At 40.5% G+C, this 17,656-nt stretch overlaps 1 protein-coding gene across 1 annotated transcript in view; it reads right to left on the reverse strand.

Moving 5' to 3' along the window:
- The window catches only part of ZNF335 (zinc finger protein 335), a 41,402-nt gene extending 28,279 nt beyond the window's left edge, over positions 1-13,123 (reverse strand). Inside the window, exon 1 of the mRNA XM_072403798.1 lies at positions 12,785-13,123. The gene's annotated coding sequence lies outside the window, so the exon portion shown is untranslated. The remainder of the gene's footprint in view (positions 1-12,784) is intronic.
- Between the last annotated feature and the right edge of the window lie 4,533 nt (positions 13,124-17,656).

Below are 17,656 nucleotides of genomic sequence, written 5' to 3' on the forward strand. Positions count from 1 at the left end.
GCCACGTAGTAGCTGAAAAGTGCCGGGTGGTGCAACTTTCTAAAAGAAGCTGGGGAGAACACTGTACATAATAAACATTATTTGAAACACCTTTTTCTTTTAAATACAAAACAAAAAGAAGTAATCAAATGTAACCATGTAAAAAGAAGATGGAGTATTTATAACCATGTAATCGTTTCTATAGAAGGGCTGAAAACATATTCTCTGTGTAAATGGCCAGAGGAAGAGGCTTAAATCACTCAAAAAAAATTCAGCCAGTCTTTTTCTTTACAATATATGAAAAATGGAAAGGATGTAATGAATGCAACACCATAAACCTGTCCCAAAAACATGTGATTTTATTTTTGCATACAGACAGTAACATAAACCAGCAAGAGCCCGGTGTAGCCTCAATGCAATCCTGGGTTATGGAGACCAGGTGACATTTTGCATTAATGTGGTCATGTGAAGAAAAATAATAGTCCCTTCTGCAATACAGAACCTGCCTAATTGCAATTATTAAGTATTAGGTTTTGTTTCACTTTTAACTGCTTGGCAGGAATAAAAAGAGCCTATATAGCAATATGACAACACTAAACCACTGCTTCATGAGTAACATGATTTTTGCCGGTTTGTCTTGAACGTCCTTTCATGTGACGGTTGGGTTGCCTTTTTGGTCTACCGCATATGTAACCCAATTGCTAAAAAAAGAAGCTTGTGTATCAGGCTGACAACATTGCTGCTAATTGTGAGAAAGTGGTTTAGTGTTGTCAGCCTGCAAAAGAAAATGCTGTTTCTGACAGATTCCCTAGGTAAGAATTTTTGAAACATCGTCACAAAAATATATTTGCTAAAAGAGGCTGAATAGAGTGAGGCATAATTATTATTATTATTATTATTAAACAGTATTTATAGAGCACCAACATATTACACAGGAGCAGAGGACCCTGCACAGATAAGCCTACAATGACAAACTTACCAAAACATAGATAATAGGTTTACGCTAAATGTATACCATTGATGGTAAACATTAATAGATAAATTGATGAAAATCCTCTGCTCATCAGACATTCTGCTATAAAAACCACCTGAAATATTGCTTAATAGATTTAGAACAACAACTGACAGCGGTATCTTCTATAAAAATAAATTAGTCTTTCTCTACCTTTTAAAATAGGGAAACTCCTGAAAAAAATGTTCAGATCTTGGGGAACCCCTGTTATATTTACTATACCCACAGCTCACAGTATATTAGTGCAATGGTTAGTGGGAAGGATGTCAGCCTTATAGATAGACAAAAAGCTCTGGAGGTACCCCATTTGAGAAACACTGAAATACATACTAGGTTCAATTACAGCCGAACTCTAAGCAAAGTTTACATATTAGGCCTGATTCATTAAATCTATCCAAGACTGGATAAGATAAGACTATCTTTGGAAAACCTCTGTGATCCAGTAAACCTGTAAAGTATTTATTTAAAATAATCTCCTGCTGGTATATAAAAGTTTTTAAACCTGGGTCAGATGCATCCCAGGTTTGCTGGATCACCCAGGTTCTTCCATTATGGTCTATCTTCTCCTGTCCTAAGCCGCATACACACGTGCAATTATTGTCGTTGGAAAGGATCCTTTCCAACGACAAAAGACAGCACGACGCATGAACGAGTGCTGTACATACAGCCCCTTTCTGCTCTATGGAGAGAGGTGAACGACAGAGCGGCACCCTGCTGCGCGCTCTCCCCCTTCCCTTGCATTACGATCGTTCGGACTTTGGACAACAGGCGCTGTACACACACCCGATTCTTCCCGATATCGGCCCGAGTCGAATATTGGACGCTTGTACGTAGCTTAAGAGAGCTTTAATAAATCAGGCCTGTTGTTTTACTTACTGGAAGATTTGCAATTCTGTTTCTCCAGTTTTGTTATTCATGCAACCCCACAAGTCAATTTTTTACAAACTCAAAAGCTTGGTCCAGGATTCATCTCATTCATTCACGAACTGCTAGCTGGCAAAGAAGGAGAAGCAGCTCACCTATAACCTCATCCCTGCACCTTGTGCTTTAGTAAGTATGTTCAGTGGTAAGACTGATGCATAGCAGTAGTGTTGATCCTCCCATTCTCAATCAGAATAATGCATTTTTAAATTTACCAAATACTGCATTGTACAAGGAATTAAACCAACACACAAACCTGTGCATTTATATGCATGAACTTTGCTTGTCCATTAAAAACTATCAGCTTTATTTTATTCTTTGTATTCGTACAAAGAATAGTTTTGTTTATGAATAGGGATGGCACAATGAAACAGCCACATATTCATTGCATTTTATCAAATCTGCATTTGTGCATTCGTATTTTTATGATCAAGTGTACACTGCCCAATGAACATGGTTTTTGCCACTCCAGATTACACATTATTAGATCAACTTGAAAAGTGTATCACTGGCTGTGAAAGACAAGCTGCACATCAGCACACGTCGCATTTATGCATGCATAGCTTTAGGGTCTCTAAACTGTCAGCCTGTCACACTGCTTCTTTCATCAGGGGAGCATTACATTTCACCCATAAATGCCATCTCTACGAGAAGCAAGAAAGAAATCCCCTGGAAAGGCGAATTACGGCCGAGGCAGGTCAAGCTAGGACATAACATAGGCAGGCGTCACAGAGCGTGCCTTCATTTTCAGATTGGGAATGTTGCATAATATGAAAAATGTTGAAGCTCATTAACAAGTGATCATCTAAACGAAATGCCCCTCAGGCTTGTTTATGATGCTCGCTCAGAATGCCGTCTAGGTCTGTGTACATCCCAGTGGTCTGTGCCAACCACTCTGCACATCTTACTTCTCGAATTGCTGGCCAGATCCTATTCACCACTTGTGGAAAAACATTTTGCAGTAATAGTTGAAATCTTTCAAGTTTCTGCAAATGCAAATCAAGAAACCCTTTTCCTCTGTGTTGTATTTGGAGCAGAAAATGAGTCACGATCAGCAGTAATCACTAGATATGAATCTAGTTATACAGCTGTAAATTATTGTAAATAACATATATGGTGAAGTTCAGGCGGTCTAATCCATGGGGGGGAGGACTGACGGATGATTGTTTTTCTCTGACTCATACCTGGGAACTGATCACTTACTAGGCAATGATTCATACACATATAGGATGCCTGTCACACAAAACCAGACAAAGTGCCTCGCTCGGTTCCTCTCTAATCATCCCGGGGTTTTCCAACAACTTCCACTCACCCCCCTTGCTTCCCACATGAGTTATTTATAGATCAAAATAATATACATGTATATGTGTTGACAGGAAACTGATTAAATGGATGTTTGTATACATACAATGGCAAGACAATCTGTCTTGTATTAAAGGATCAATCCACTCCAGGGAACTTAAGCGAGGATCTTGCAATTGCAACTAATTCCCATGACATTATCTTCTTTTGTTGTGGCATTTTACAACTTAGACATAACACATGTAAACAATGTTCCCTGGGGAAAGCAAAACTAATATGTTGCACCAAACAGACCTGAACACTATGAGCCTGATTTCCTCACACATCCCAAAAACATGCAGTTAGGGTAATTGGATTATTCCTAAATTGACCTTAGACTACATTAATGACATACGACTATGGTAGGAACATTAGACTATGGACTTTCTACAGCGCTGTGTAATATGTTGGCGCTATATAAATACTTTGTGGTAATAATAATAATAATTATTATTTTTTAAAGCTCTCCAAGGCCAGATAGGATACACTTTTATCAGTGAAGCTGGGTGATCCAGCAAATCTGGAATGGATCTGGTCCAGGATTGAAAACGTTACAACGCTAACAAATAGCTTGACTTTTAGGAAATCCATTACAGGTTTGCTGGATCACCCAGCTTCACTGATGAAAGTATATCCTCTCCAGCCTTGGAGAGCTTTATTAAATGAGGCCCAATGTGTCTGGGACGCTGATCTGTACTTTTCTACAAACACAGTTGGTCTTAAACCATGCAACAGGCATTACCTGATAAGTTTTCAAGCACAAGAGAAGCTATTACAGCTAAAAGATGCTGCTGTAAATGAACTATTGGAATCAGGCCAAAAATGAAATATAAAATATATATGGACTGACCCTTTAACTTGCTTCAAATCTGGAAGCTATAAACAGATTACCCTCATAGTAAAGATGCAAAGGCGACCTTTGGTTGTCTGGAATTATTGAATGATGATTGTCTGATTTGATCATTTACAGAAGAGAAAGCAGATACACCTCCTATTGAGAAAAGCACAGCGGCGTGGAGCTCGCCTGTTTTCCCACCTCCCCTCTCCATTGAAAAGAACAACATTGTGTGTACAGTGTCATTCATTCATCCATCGATCACTGGAAATGATCGCGAAATATTGTTTCCAATGACAATCACATGACATATGACAGTCTGCATACAATTGCAACCCACACAATTTGATACTTGCATATTGTTCTCGTAGGAGCCAGCCAACTGCTTGCATCTGTGGCTGTGGGCTCTTCCAAGGAAAACTAAAGCTACGTACACAAGTCAAATTTTTCTCGCCCGATAAAGGGCTTCGGGCGAATATCGGGCGAGAATCTGCCGTGTGTACAGCCCGCGTCGTTCATCGTCCGTGGATCCGTCCTGGCGGATCCACGAACGATGAATGAGGAGCGATCCAAATGCAAGGGAAGGGGGAGAGCGCGCAGCAAGGTGCCGCTCCGACGTTCTCCTTGTCCCCTCTCCATGGAGCAGAACGGTGCTGTATGTACAGCACTTGTTCATGCATCGTGCAGTTCTTATAGCTGGAAAGGATCGTGAAAGATCCTTTCCAACCACAAGAATTGCACGTGTGTATGCGGCTTAAGGCTACATACACACATCAGATCATTCTCGTTTGATTATCGCTTCAGGGCTAGTATTGGGCAGGAATCATCCGACACGTGTACAGCACTCGTCCCATGTCAATCATGGATCATCCTGGCGTGGACGAGGAACGATCGTAATGAAGTGAAGGGGAGAGAGCGCAGTGGGATGCCACTCCGTCGTTCTCCCCCCTCCCCTCTCCATAGAGAAGAATGGTACTGTATATAAAGTGCTCTTTCAGTCTTTTGTCGTTGAAAAGGATCGTGAAAGATCTTTTCTAACGTCAGAAATCTAACGTGAGTACAGCCTTAGACAAGATGTAGTGAGGTTTTGATGAAACTATGTAAAGCACCCAACCTGCTTCTCAAACCCGACAGCATTACGCTGGTGGGGTCAGTGGGTAAAAAAGGGAATTATTATACCTGGATTTCTTCCATTTACTTTTTTACTGTTACAGGTGAAGGCAAAAAAGAATGATGGGTTGTGGTAGGCAGCACGATTAGTTTCTCTTATACATAATCCTTATACTTTAATAAACTATCACATTAAATTCAAAAGCTCATCATATACAAATATTCTACAACTAACCTCAGAAAACATAAAACTATTTTAAAAGCCCCTGGGTAACGGATCCATGAAACAAACATTTTTCTTGGGTACTGCAGCAATAGTGCCGTTGTTCTATAGAGGTCACAAACTTTTGCAATGCTTTCCTGTTTTTAACATTTAAGTAATGACGAAAATGTTTTGCAGTTATGTAATCTAGAAAATCCATCGGCTAATTTCTAACACTGCTGCAGGCATTCTTGTGGGATATCAAACACCCCCAGATTTCTCAGGGGACAGCGGAGACATAGTTGTGTCATTGGTACATTTATGAAGCCGGTAGAAGGTGGGGTCAAAGGCCTTTCCTTTATTCTCTTTAAATAAGTTTATTTTTTCAGCTTAAAACAGACTGTGTGTGTGTGTCTAATTATATGACAAAGGATTCACTGAGCATAGTGGGGTAACTGGAGCAGCAGCAAAGAGTAAGCAGCCTGCCTTAAAGTGGAACTAAAGTGTCACTGTAGAAAATAAATGATCAGGAGGGGGGTTATGGAAGTAAGGGATTGAATATGTCCAGTATCCTCCCAAACCCTTTTCAGTAACCACCTGGCTGTTCTTGGATGGTTACTGAGAAGTTGGGTTATAATACAGGGGGGCCACTTTAATACAAATCTTTCCAACGCAGCTTAAAAACATTTCTGGGGAAATTATGATTGCGCCAGGGAAATCTGAAAAAGCTGTGCTGCACATGTGCAGCGTCAGCTTTGGTTGCTAGAGAAAGCTGGCAATCCCGATTTCTCCTGCATGTGCCGGGGATTAAAGAACTCCTGCGCAGGAAGTCATGTCATTCCGACACAGCCAAATAAAATGAGATTTTTTCTAGGAAAAAGAAGATGCTTCACCTGCATTGGAACACAGAAAATTGAGTCACACTGGTTAAATTGTGCAGTAAAATGTATGCAGACTAACATGGACAGTTGTGTTGTATTTACCATCTACTGTATTTCCCAATTTGAAGCTCTAGGCTCCTGGGAGCAGTATTAGGTATTTTCCAGGCTTTCGCAAATGACTGAAAACCAACACCGGAGTTTTCTGGTACTTTGATTACGTTCACATGAATCTATGTCATTGCTTGAGCAGCTGACCACCTGTGGGACACTGCATGTAGCATCTTAGTAATTCCCAAAAACTGCAACAGAGCCAATCAATGATACTGCAAATGTGGCAGTTACTAGGAAATCAAAAGAAAGAACGCTAGGAAATCCTTTGTCTAACTGCAGTTAGAAACACCTACAAGATCAAATCTACCAGAATAAGCCCTTACTCAGAAATCTCCTATTTGGTTTCGTTTGATTTGTAAAATAATTCATTAATTCCATTGAAAGTGCTTTGGTATATCTGTTCAATAAGGGAAAATAAGTTAATAACTTCCTCAGCTGCACTCCTTTTTTAGGAATTGTTTCTGACACTATGTGGCCTACAAAATGTATCCCCACAATATTATGGAAAATATAGTGGGGCGAAGTGTTCTGCTGTCCTTGCTGTCCAGGGTTAAAATGAAGCTCGTCCACAGATACAGTATAGTAAGGGTTGCCATGACAGAAAGCGTAATATTGGCAGGAACACAGGATAATATAAAGGGGAAAACAGTACAAAAAATTAAAACTATTGCAGCCAGGAAGCCTGCATAAGATAAGTTTATATACAGCTCAACTATGAATCTATCACTTTGGCAAAAACAATCACAAATGTAGATCCACTGGGAAGTGGAACCCTAAAGCCCTGGAAATGAAGTTGTGGTTTCATTTCATCCTCCCCTAGCATGCATTTGGGATACATTTATAAATGTAAGACAGCTTTTTATCCATCTCTCTTACTATATCCTAACTCCACGTTATGGGATGGCAAGAATAAGGGAACCAGATCCACCACAAGGTCTACAAAGCTCAGATGCCAATTTCCACCCCTCTTCCTATATCCCGACCCACCATAGGATGGCAGGGAGCCAAGAGACACCACAGGGTCTACAAAGAACAAACACCAACATCCCAATCCCACACTATGGAAGAGAAACAATATGGAGGCCAGAGACACGGCAGGGTATGCAAAGATCAGATACCATTATCCACACCTTTCCCCATATGCATGAAATGGACAGGGCCCATAAAGGATCTTCTCCTCTTCCTATATTCCACCTTCATACCTTGGAAGGAGACAACAGCCACTACGGGGTCTACAAACTCAGATACCATTATCCACCCCTCCTTCTATTTCCTAACCTCACACCATAGACAGTTAGGAATAAGTAAACCAAAGTACGTTCTCACTTTATTGGCAAACAATATTATGGATCCAAAATTGCATTTTAAATGCATTTCCCTTTATTAGACTCACCCAGACGTAGAGAAGTGGTGTCAGGGAAGTAGGAGGTCAGGGAAATGTTCTATATTTGGGGCAGTGGTATTTTTGAGCATCAGATGAAAGAAATTAATAATCAAGCTGTGAGCCTATAAGAAATCTGTTTTATTAAACATTTCAGAGCTGCTAAATTCACTGCCTTGTGTGCGGCAAAGTTGACAAATCTCTCCCATTATTTTTAAATTACAGCAAATGATACGAATTAACAGTCTAATAACTGATACAATTTGTAGAAACTGCATCCCATAAAAAAAAAAAATCTAAGGATGATGAAAATCCAACATATAAATGAGGCAATTCTAGAACACAGAATGAAATTAGATAAATCCAAAATGCTAAACTTATTGACCAGTAACAGCAGCAATATTTTTGTACAACATCCCTAAGATGGTCTGATATTCATAGACTCACAGATGATTTATAAAAGGAGAAAGGTAGATAGTTTGAAAAGTTACAAAACTACCCCTACATCAATGGTTACTTGGAAGAAGGCTCGCCTTACCATGGTGGTCTGAACACCACACTTAAGGAAAGTTAAAATAATCTTTGGTGTCATGCTGCTGGCTCTGTAGTGGGTTGATTCAAGAACTATGCAGATACCACAGAAAGGGAGGTCAATCATCCACAGCTCAAAGAACCCTCATGCACCTCTAAAGGAACTCTAGAATTTCATAATACCCCAGTTGAGAATGACATTGACAAATTCATCGAAAGGTTTTATTTGGAAACCATATCGCATTTCACATCTTACAGTAAAAAGAAAATATCAAGGGGTTTTAAGGCAAAATGTATTTATAAGAAAACAAGTACAACATTACATTGTTACATAGCTTATATATGTTCGTTTATCCAACACCCATTAGAATGTCATGGGGCTGGAAATAACAAACTAGACAGTATGTAACTACTTAAATTTAACCGTAAGGTATATTTAGTCGTATAGACCGTATACTGGCTTGTTACCCGACGCGTTTTTGTCTATTGGCTTCCTCAGGGGAATGTAGGCCTAAGTAGTTATGGTTAAAGGTAAATATACAGCAATAATATTGGGAGTTCAGGGTAGTACTGGCCGATGCTTGAGTAAAGGGAATGTGACATGTTGAATTAGAACCCAGGTATACATAGAACTGTGGGATTTTCTCCGAAATGATTTGGAGCTTATTCTAAGGTTTATCCTGAGTGATTGAATCAATGGTGGAACAGTGACTCTGGAATAGCAGATGCTGACTAAAAGAGTTGCAGCAGCCCAAGAGAGAGCACAAAGAATGTAATGTTTTACTCATCTTCTTTTGAATACATATGATTGAATTTAGCCTTAACACCCCTCGTTTTTCTTTGTACTACCTCTATTCACTATATTATGTGTTTCAGAGGGGTGGCTAAAAGTATATTTATATTGTGATATATTAACTTCAAGTCACTGTATGCAATGTAATTGCTGCATCTCTTCTCTGGAAAATAAATGTGCTTTAGGTTACAGACTTAACTCATCTTTCTTAAAAAGCGAGAAATCTTCAAAGGAAGACCACAAGATATATGAGCCCATCAGAAAACAATTCCAGTTTAAACACTATACACAAGTAAAGGTATTTAAAAGGTAACAAGAATGACTCAATAAGAGGTTAGATGTATCTGCAGCTCAACCAATTGGGATTTCCTTTGAATGTCAGTAAAATAATAACTTCTCTTTACCCTAAAACTGTAAAAAGTGGGTCACAAAGCAATAATCCCAAAGCTTGGTGATGTTGAGAATAATATTTATGAAGACCATGCCACATTTTGCTTAACAAAAGATTCCTAAGACACAAAGAAGCAGAAGGGAGGAATATGCCCACCGTGCCCTTCGAAACACACTAGGTCCAGGGAACCTGCAGTACATGACACTACATCTATAGAACATTATATCCTCATTATTTCTTATAACTTATTGCCCATTGGAATATATTTTGTGATTTTTTGCACAATTTACCCTTAGAGGTAAAAAATGTTCTCTCTTAAAGTGGAACTAAAGTTCCACTTTTACAATTCTATGATCAGGCAGGTCATTATTGCAGAAAGAGATGATTTCCCTCTTTTACCTGCCTGATCACTCTGGGTTTCTAGAGACAAAGCTGAGCTGAGCATCATCCTGGCGTAGCCATTTAAGATGGCCGAGGACCTTCTCTCAAATGGAGAAGGAAGATGGGACGTCCTGCGATGGAACACACATAGGTGAGTTGCGTGGGTTTAGTTCTGCCTTAAAATTCAGTCCTTATCTTTTCTGTTTTTGCTTCCCATTACAATAGTAACAAGTTTGAAACAGAAATAAACATATATATATATATATATATATATATATATATAAAAATGATCCCTCCAGAGGTTTCCCGGATCAGGTCCTATGTCTTCCCTGAATTTCCCTTTTTGCACTAGGCACTGCCATCTTCTTTTTCTGCCTTCTACTTACGCCACACAATCCTGCACTGCTCAGGCACAAGATCAGGTGATGTAGCCTGGTAGGAAAGACTGCCAACCTCACTGCGCATGTGTTTCTTCATTGAAGAAAAAGCTCCTTTTGCACATGCCTGAGCAGCCATAAGCCTCCAGGGATGCGTGGTGTATTCTACCATGGGAAGTAAAATTAGGGTTTAACCCCCCCCCCCATAAAAAGGTAATTTTTACCTTGCATAAAAGGGTTTGCTACCTATTTATGTTAAGTAAAAATTCTGATGATAAGCCCACATTTTGTGTATCACAATTGTTATTTATCGTGGTTTACCACCCACAGACAGCTACTGTTGGGCTACATACACACGTGCAATAATTGTTGTTGAAAATCGTCAACAAAAAAAGTGCACAATGACTGGCCAAAGAATGAGGATTGTCCCTAGAAACAAATGGCCGTTCCGGCAGATCTGATTGGGCGATGATCATTCACTATCTACCATGTGTGCGCTCGATGGGTGATCGTGAATTGCTCTGAGGTGTACATTCTCTGGTACACGTCACTTCCTGCATCGTTCAAACAATCGCATCTAGTGTGTGTAAATTATTGGTGAATTATATTTGAACAATCGTATCGTTTCAGCATATACAGAATCGTGCACTATACGATCATTCAAAATAATTGTGAATAATCGTTAGATTGTAAGCTCTTTGGGGCAGGGTACTCTCCTCCTGTGTCACTGAATTGGTCTGCCATTTCCAACCCCTATTTAATGTACAGCGCTGCGTAATATGTTGGCACTATAAAAATCCTGTTTATTATTATTATTAATAATAATAATTGTTGTCGTTATTCGTTCGTCAATTATTGCACGTGTGTACCTAGCCTTTAAGAGGAACTAAACCTAAAAGTGCCTAAAACAAAACAAAAAAATCCACTTACCTTCAATCCCACAGGGCACTTCGATTCATCCAGAGGTCTCTTCTATCAGATCCTGTGTCTACCCGGCATCTATCTGCGCGCCGCCATCTTTATCTCTCCTTCAGGGTTCTTCTCCCTATGTCATCCGACCAAGACGCGAGATCGGGTGACGTAGCTTGGAGAAAAAAAACTTGCCAATCTCACTGCGCATGCGTGAGATCTGCAAAGTTTTTTTCCCCCCACGAAAAAGCTTCTTCTGCATATCCCTGAGATGTTCGGGCATGCGCAGAAAGAGCACCCAAGAGCCTCCAGGGCATGACGTAGGTATCCCAGGAGGCTTTGCGCTTTTATTCATTTTCGATCACCTAGGCCAGGGGTGGGCAAACTTGTTGGCTCAAGGGCCACAATGAGTTTTAAAATTTGACAGATGGGCCAGGCCAGTATCAGATGAATATAGAGTGTTTGTATGAACTTATATAAACTATGTGTAAAAGCTGTTAACTAAAAGTAAAAGAAAACATATTCAAATTGCATTCGATTTCAACGGGAACAATGTTGTTAGTCACACTTTTTAGCCAGTGGACAATGTTGTACCAATATTTGATGGGCCGGCCTAAAAAGCCAAAGGGCCGTATTTAACCCACGGGCCGTAGTTTGCCCATGCCTAGGCGATCGAGAAATAGGGGTCAGTGCTGCACCCTTTTTTTTTTTAAAAAAAAGAGTTGCACTTGAAATAAACGACTTGTCTACCCTTTTACATAAAGTAAAATTTCTGAGTTCAGGTACGCTTTAAGCACCATGGGGCAATAAAAGTCTGTCACCGATGCCTGGGAGAGGTGCATTCGTTTTTTTTTATTGTAAGCATCGGTAAATATATATATATATATGTTTGTGTACGATTTTCAAATAGCATTACCTCCAAGCTATGAGGCAGCAGGGGCGGCAATCTACACAACAAACCCGCAGTCTCCTATAATGGATAAAGAAATGGACCGATTCAATCAATTCTAAAAACTCTGCTCTAAAAGTAGTGAAGACCGCTAGTCGGGTCGCAGCCTCAGCGTCATGGCGTTCAGCACACTTTTGTGGCCATGTTTCTGCGACATACCGCAATACACAGCAATGCAGCCCAATACAACCAATGCAGGCAGGGTGAACAATGCCTAATGGTGGCCCTATGGTTACGGCTTGTCTGTATAACCATGGAGCTGAGGCTTTCATTTGTGTTGCTGGGGGGGGGGGTGTTATTTAATGTATTCAACATTAATTAACTTTATTGCTATCATAGGATAACTGACAACAACGTTATAATGTAATTACCAGTGCTACGAACACATACACACGTGAACCCATAATCTAGGCTCTACTTAGTTCAGGGGGCAAATTGTATAATCAAGGAATTCAGAGGACAATAAAATACACTTAGCACGCCGCCACACCATTACTACTAAACCCATGCTAAGCCTAGCTGTCCCCTTACTTCCCCTGGGGTCCTCTCCTCTGAGCTGCCCTTGTACTGCCTGCCTTTGGCCGCCATCTTGCTTATAGAACACGGCTGATATTCGGAGCAAAATCTAACAGAAACATAGAAATTGCTTGTTCAGAACTTCATATTGTCAGTTGACTCACCTTATCTCTACCGAAGAACTCAGCTTCCACGGCCTTCTACCAGGAAAGGACTTCACGTTGTTTACGCGGGCACCATTGTGGACACCATCAGATCACTCCGCGCTCGAGACAGCACTTCTTTTAGCTCGTTCTCGAATTGTAATCTGTTCATATTATGCTCACTGAATTATAAGAAACTGCATAAACTACAATTTATTACGTTTATATTGGATGTTTCTGTTTGTCTGCGACGAGGGGAAAGGACTATATTCGGTCATGTAGCGGAAGGACACAGTAGGACCTCGAAGGTGTACGCAGAATACTAAGCAGTGACGTAATTGCCGGCTAAGTAGTAGGGCCGCCATGATTGATACTGGCAGGGGTCATTTAGAGCCAAGAATCAATGCCTTGTATTTTTTAGGTTTTTAAAACTCTTACTTTTATTTTATATTCAATATATTAGATATATTCATTTACATTTATTTATATATATTTTATTAGTTTTTTAAACTTTGTTTTGATTAGTGTTTTAAATTACAAGGCTGTCAAATAAAGTTTAAACGGGGGTTGCTACCTATTTTTTCCTAGATACCCATTTTTTTATGAAGGAGGTGGAGGCAGAATCACCAGCCAGTGGCGATGGGGGGGGGGTCACTACCAGAATGGATGGAGGGGGTCACAGCCAGGAGAGATGGAGGGGTCACTAGTAGATGGAGGAGCTAACAGCCAGGATAGGTGAAGGAGATCAGAGCAAAGATAGACGGAGGTGGTCACGGCTAGGGTGGATGAAGGAGGTTACCGCCAGACTGGATGTAGGGGTCAACGCCAGATTGGATGGAGGTGATCACAGCCAAGAAAGACAGAGGAGGTCACGGCTAGGGTGGATGAAGGAGGTTACAGCCGGAATAGATGTAGGGGTCAATGCCAGATTGAATGACGGAGATCACAGCCAGTATAGATGGAGGGGCCACTACCAGAATGGATGAAGAGGGTCACAGCCAGGATGGATGGATTAGTTTAGAGCCAAGATAGATGGGGAAAGTCACAGCCAAGATAGATGTAGGGGTCAATTCCAGATTGGGTGGAGGAGGTCACAGGCTGGAAAGATGGAAGAGGTCACAGCCAGAGTGAATAGAGGATGTCACAACCAGAAGAAATTGAGGGGCCACCACCAGAAAAGATGGAGGGGGTTACAGCTAGAAATGATGGAGAAGGTCAAAGCCAGGATTGTTATTGGAGGTCACAGCCAAGATAAAGGAGTCACAGCCAGGATGAATGAAGGATGACACAGCCAGGATAGATTTTGGGGTCAACGCCAGATTGGGTGAAGGGCTCACTACCAGAATGGATGGAGGGGGTACAGCCAGGATAGATGGAGGAGGATACAGCCAGGATTGTTGGAGGAGGTCACAGTCAAGAAAGAGGAGGTCAGAGCCAGAATTGATCTAAACATTAGATTGGACGGAGGAGTAACTACCAGAATGGATGGAGGGGGTTACAGCCAGGATTGACAGAAGAGGTCCGAGCCAAGATAAAGGAGGTCACAGACAGGATGGATAGAGGAGTCAACTCCAGATTGAATGGAGGAGGCCACAGCTAGGAAAGATAGAGGGGTCACTACCAGAATAGATGGATGGGGGGTGGTCACAGGCAGGATAGATGGAGGAGGTCACAGACAGACTGGATGGAGAAGGAGATTACTCACAGAATAGATGGAGTAGATTACAGCCTGGATGGACAGAAGAAGTTATAGCCAGAATAAAGTGGTCACAGCCAGGATACATGGAGGGGTCAAAGTCATGATGAGTTTAGGAGATCATTGCTAGGGTAAATGGAGGACGTCAGGAGAGGTGGAGAAGGCCACAGTCAGAATGTATGAAGAAGATCACAGCCTAAATAGATGAAAGAGGTCACAACAGAAGGGATGAAGGAGGGCACACCTAGGATAGATGGAGGAGGTCACTGCCAAGATGGATAAAGGAAGTCTTAGCCAGTATACATGAACGGCTTTACAGTGAGAGCTTGGGTAGATTTAGGGGGTGACAACTAGAGTCAGGATATACAGAGGGGGTCACAGAAGCAGGGAGAGTGAGAGTGCTACACCTGTGCATGGATGTACATAACCATCCTGTTACTGATGATGTTAGTAAATAGAGTTAAAATAATAAAAAAAATAAATAAAAACGTTAAATGTGCAGTGGTATGAGCCATCCCAAGCTGCTTCTTTTAGGCTTGGTCTACACGGATGTTTTCCCCAGCATTTAAGTTTGAGACTTTAATGTATTTCAGTTAGGCAATAGAGATTGGATCACTAGGATTCAAACTGGATAGTAATGAGACTGATAAAAATATCATTCTGCCCTCCCTACCTTTTAAAGTTTTTTTTTTATGTATCATATAAAAAACCATCAGTACCTATATTTTTTCCAAGAGTCTTTGGGGCAGTCATGTCATGTTCTAGGGTCTATTTTCTTTTTCTGCAGTGTACTTGGTGGGCAATCCTCTCTGTTGTAGGGAACAGGGAACTGTGAATACAAAGCAATGAGCATATTTGTAAAGCACAATCTTGTTCTGTAGCATTATAGAGTATATGCCATCCCATTTTTATTTTTTATTTTTTGCTTTATAAAGCTACATTACAGCCATAACTGCTTTATACATTGATCTTTAAGGGTGTGGTTAAGAGGTCCTGTTACCACTGAAAACAAATATGTAATATTATAATACGAGTCCTCTAGAAAGATGGCATAGGGGCATTAGCATTGCAGAGCTTGTCCTATAATAATTATTTCCGTTGTTTCATTTCCATATAACTGAAGACAATATTTCGACGATCACCATTGTAAAGCCCTATGTGTTGTGTTTCCTCTAGTGTGTAGTACTAATATTACCAAATAGTTGGAAAATGTTAATATGCCCCAAACATTATGCCCCATAGGTGTGATGAATTACCTAAAATATTGTTTACCCTGAAATATTTTGAATTCTACCCAGTTCTACCAAACTGATTTACCAAATCACACTGATAAAATCCAGTTAAAGCAACCATATCAGTCATGATGATGATTCAAAGCAAAACCTTTCTTCAATGAAGAAAGAAGTATAGTCAACTACCCCGTAGCCCCTGTCTTTTACCTCTCTTTCATTCCAGCCGTGCACTTTCCATCAGAATCTTCAGCAATCCTTTCCTCTAGTAGTAAATACCTGTTTCCCCAACAGTGAGTTCTATTCTCCAACCATTAAGGCAGTGCTGGACACAACAAGGACATTGAGTTTGGTGGATTGAACCACAGCACCTTCTTGGGGACACATGAATACAACATTCCTGGGAATATCAAATATTGAAGGGTCTGAAAGAGGCTAAAAAGAATTCAGAAGACACGGGTCCTTGGAGAGGTGAGAATAATTCCTCCCTTATTGCAGGGACTGATAAACAGGAATAATTTTGCAATTGACCAGCTCATTTGACCAAACTTTGTTTGAAGTTTTGTAATCACAGTGTGTATGCGTAATTATTTGTTTAAATTTTGCAGAATGAGTGCTGTTAGTGTATGTTTACCACTGGCTATCAATACATGTTAGCGTAAGAAGCTAAAATATCATCATACATGAAAATAAATAAATTAGAGCCAATACAAGGGGCCAGTGTTGCCTGGAGGCAGCCTTCAAAAACTATAGCTGTACTTGGATATCAAGGATGTTTGGTAAGTTTTCTATTGTCGCTCTGATGATAAACATAATCTTTTGTGATTCTTTGAAAATACATCTTTCTTTTGCATTGTTTTGCAGGAATCATTATCTGTCTTATTTACCTAAAAGAGGCCCTTTATATAATGAATAGGTGTGTAAAGTTAACTTGCAAAAAATACCATTGACGGACCCATGGTCATATTCTTGCTGGGGCTGATAAAAAGAATGTAATTGGCTCCCTAAAGTACTGCTTACATATTCAAAAGCAAATGTTTAGTCATGTGATACGATTGTACAACAGGCACTAGTGGGAGCCTATAGCAACATTTTCCCCAAGTTTAAGGTGTTCTTTAAAGTACGGTTGGGTTGAAGCGCAACTCTAGAGCTTCCCACAGCAGTACCCTTTTCTCTTTTATTATACAGTACTTATCGTTTGCAGATGTCTTCAGGCAAATCTATAGAATAAATCCCAAATAACGGGAAACAACTAATGCAGCCACTACCTCTAAGAACTGGTAATTTTCAGTATACAGTAGAACTTCGGTTATCCTGCACCCACTGGGAATGACCGATTCCGGATAAGTGTAGTTTCCAGTTAACTGAGGTTATTTCCTTTTTCTTATTCTCAGCCATTCAGCAGTAGACTTCATTGGGGAGACTTGTCTCCTATCCACCTCTAGTGCTGAATGGCTGAGAAAAGGGAAACCCTGATGACGGTCATCAGGGTTTCCCTTTTCTCAGCCAATCACAGAGAGGAGCTCTCCTGAGTGCTCCGCTTTCTTGATTGCTCCCACAGCCCTGGCGGAGCTGTGGTATGTGTTCTTGGATGCAGAACACATGCCACAGCTCCGCTAGGGCTCCAGGAGCAATCAAGAAAGCGGAGCTGTCGGGTGCCAGTTATCTGAATTTTCCTGTTATCTGAGTTCCGGGTAATCCGGGTTCTATTGTATTACATTTTTATCCTTGGGTATATAAGATCTAAGTTAGATTTGGATACACCATCATACAACATGTAAGTCAATGTTATTATATTTCTTTACAGCAGCTATGTTTACCTTTTATCTAGGCAACTACATCTTCATAATGGTGTGCTGAAGAAACTGTTGTAGTTCTGAGAGAGGACATTAAAGAAGATATGATTGATGGATGTAAGTATTATTCTATCGCACAGAATAGAGCTAGCAGCAATATTCTCTGCTCATC

This window comes from Pyxicephalus adspersus, chromosome 3 (genome assembly GCF_032062135.1).
Source record: "Pyxicephalus adspersus chromosome 3, UCB_Pads_2.0, whole genome shotgun sequence".
Taxonomy (NCBI): domain Eukaryota; kingdom Metazoa; phylum Chordata; class Amphibia; order Anura; family Pyxicephalidae; genus Pyxicephalus; species Pyxicephalus adspersus.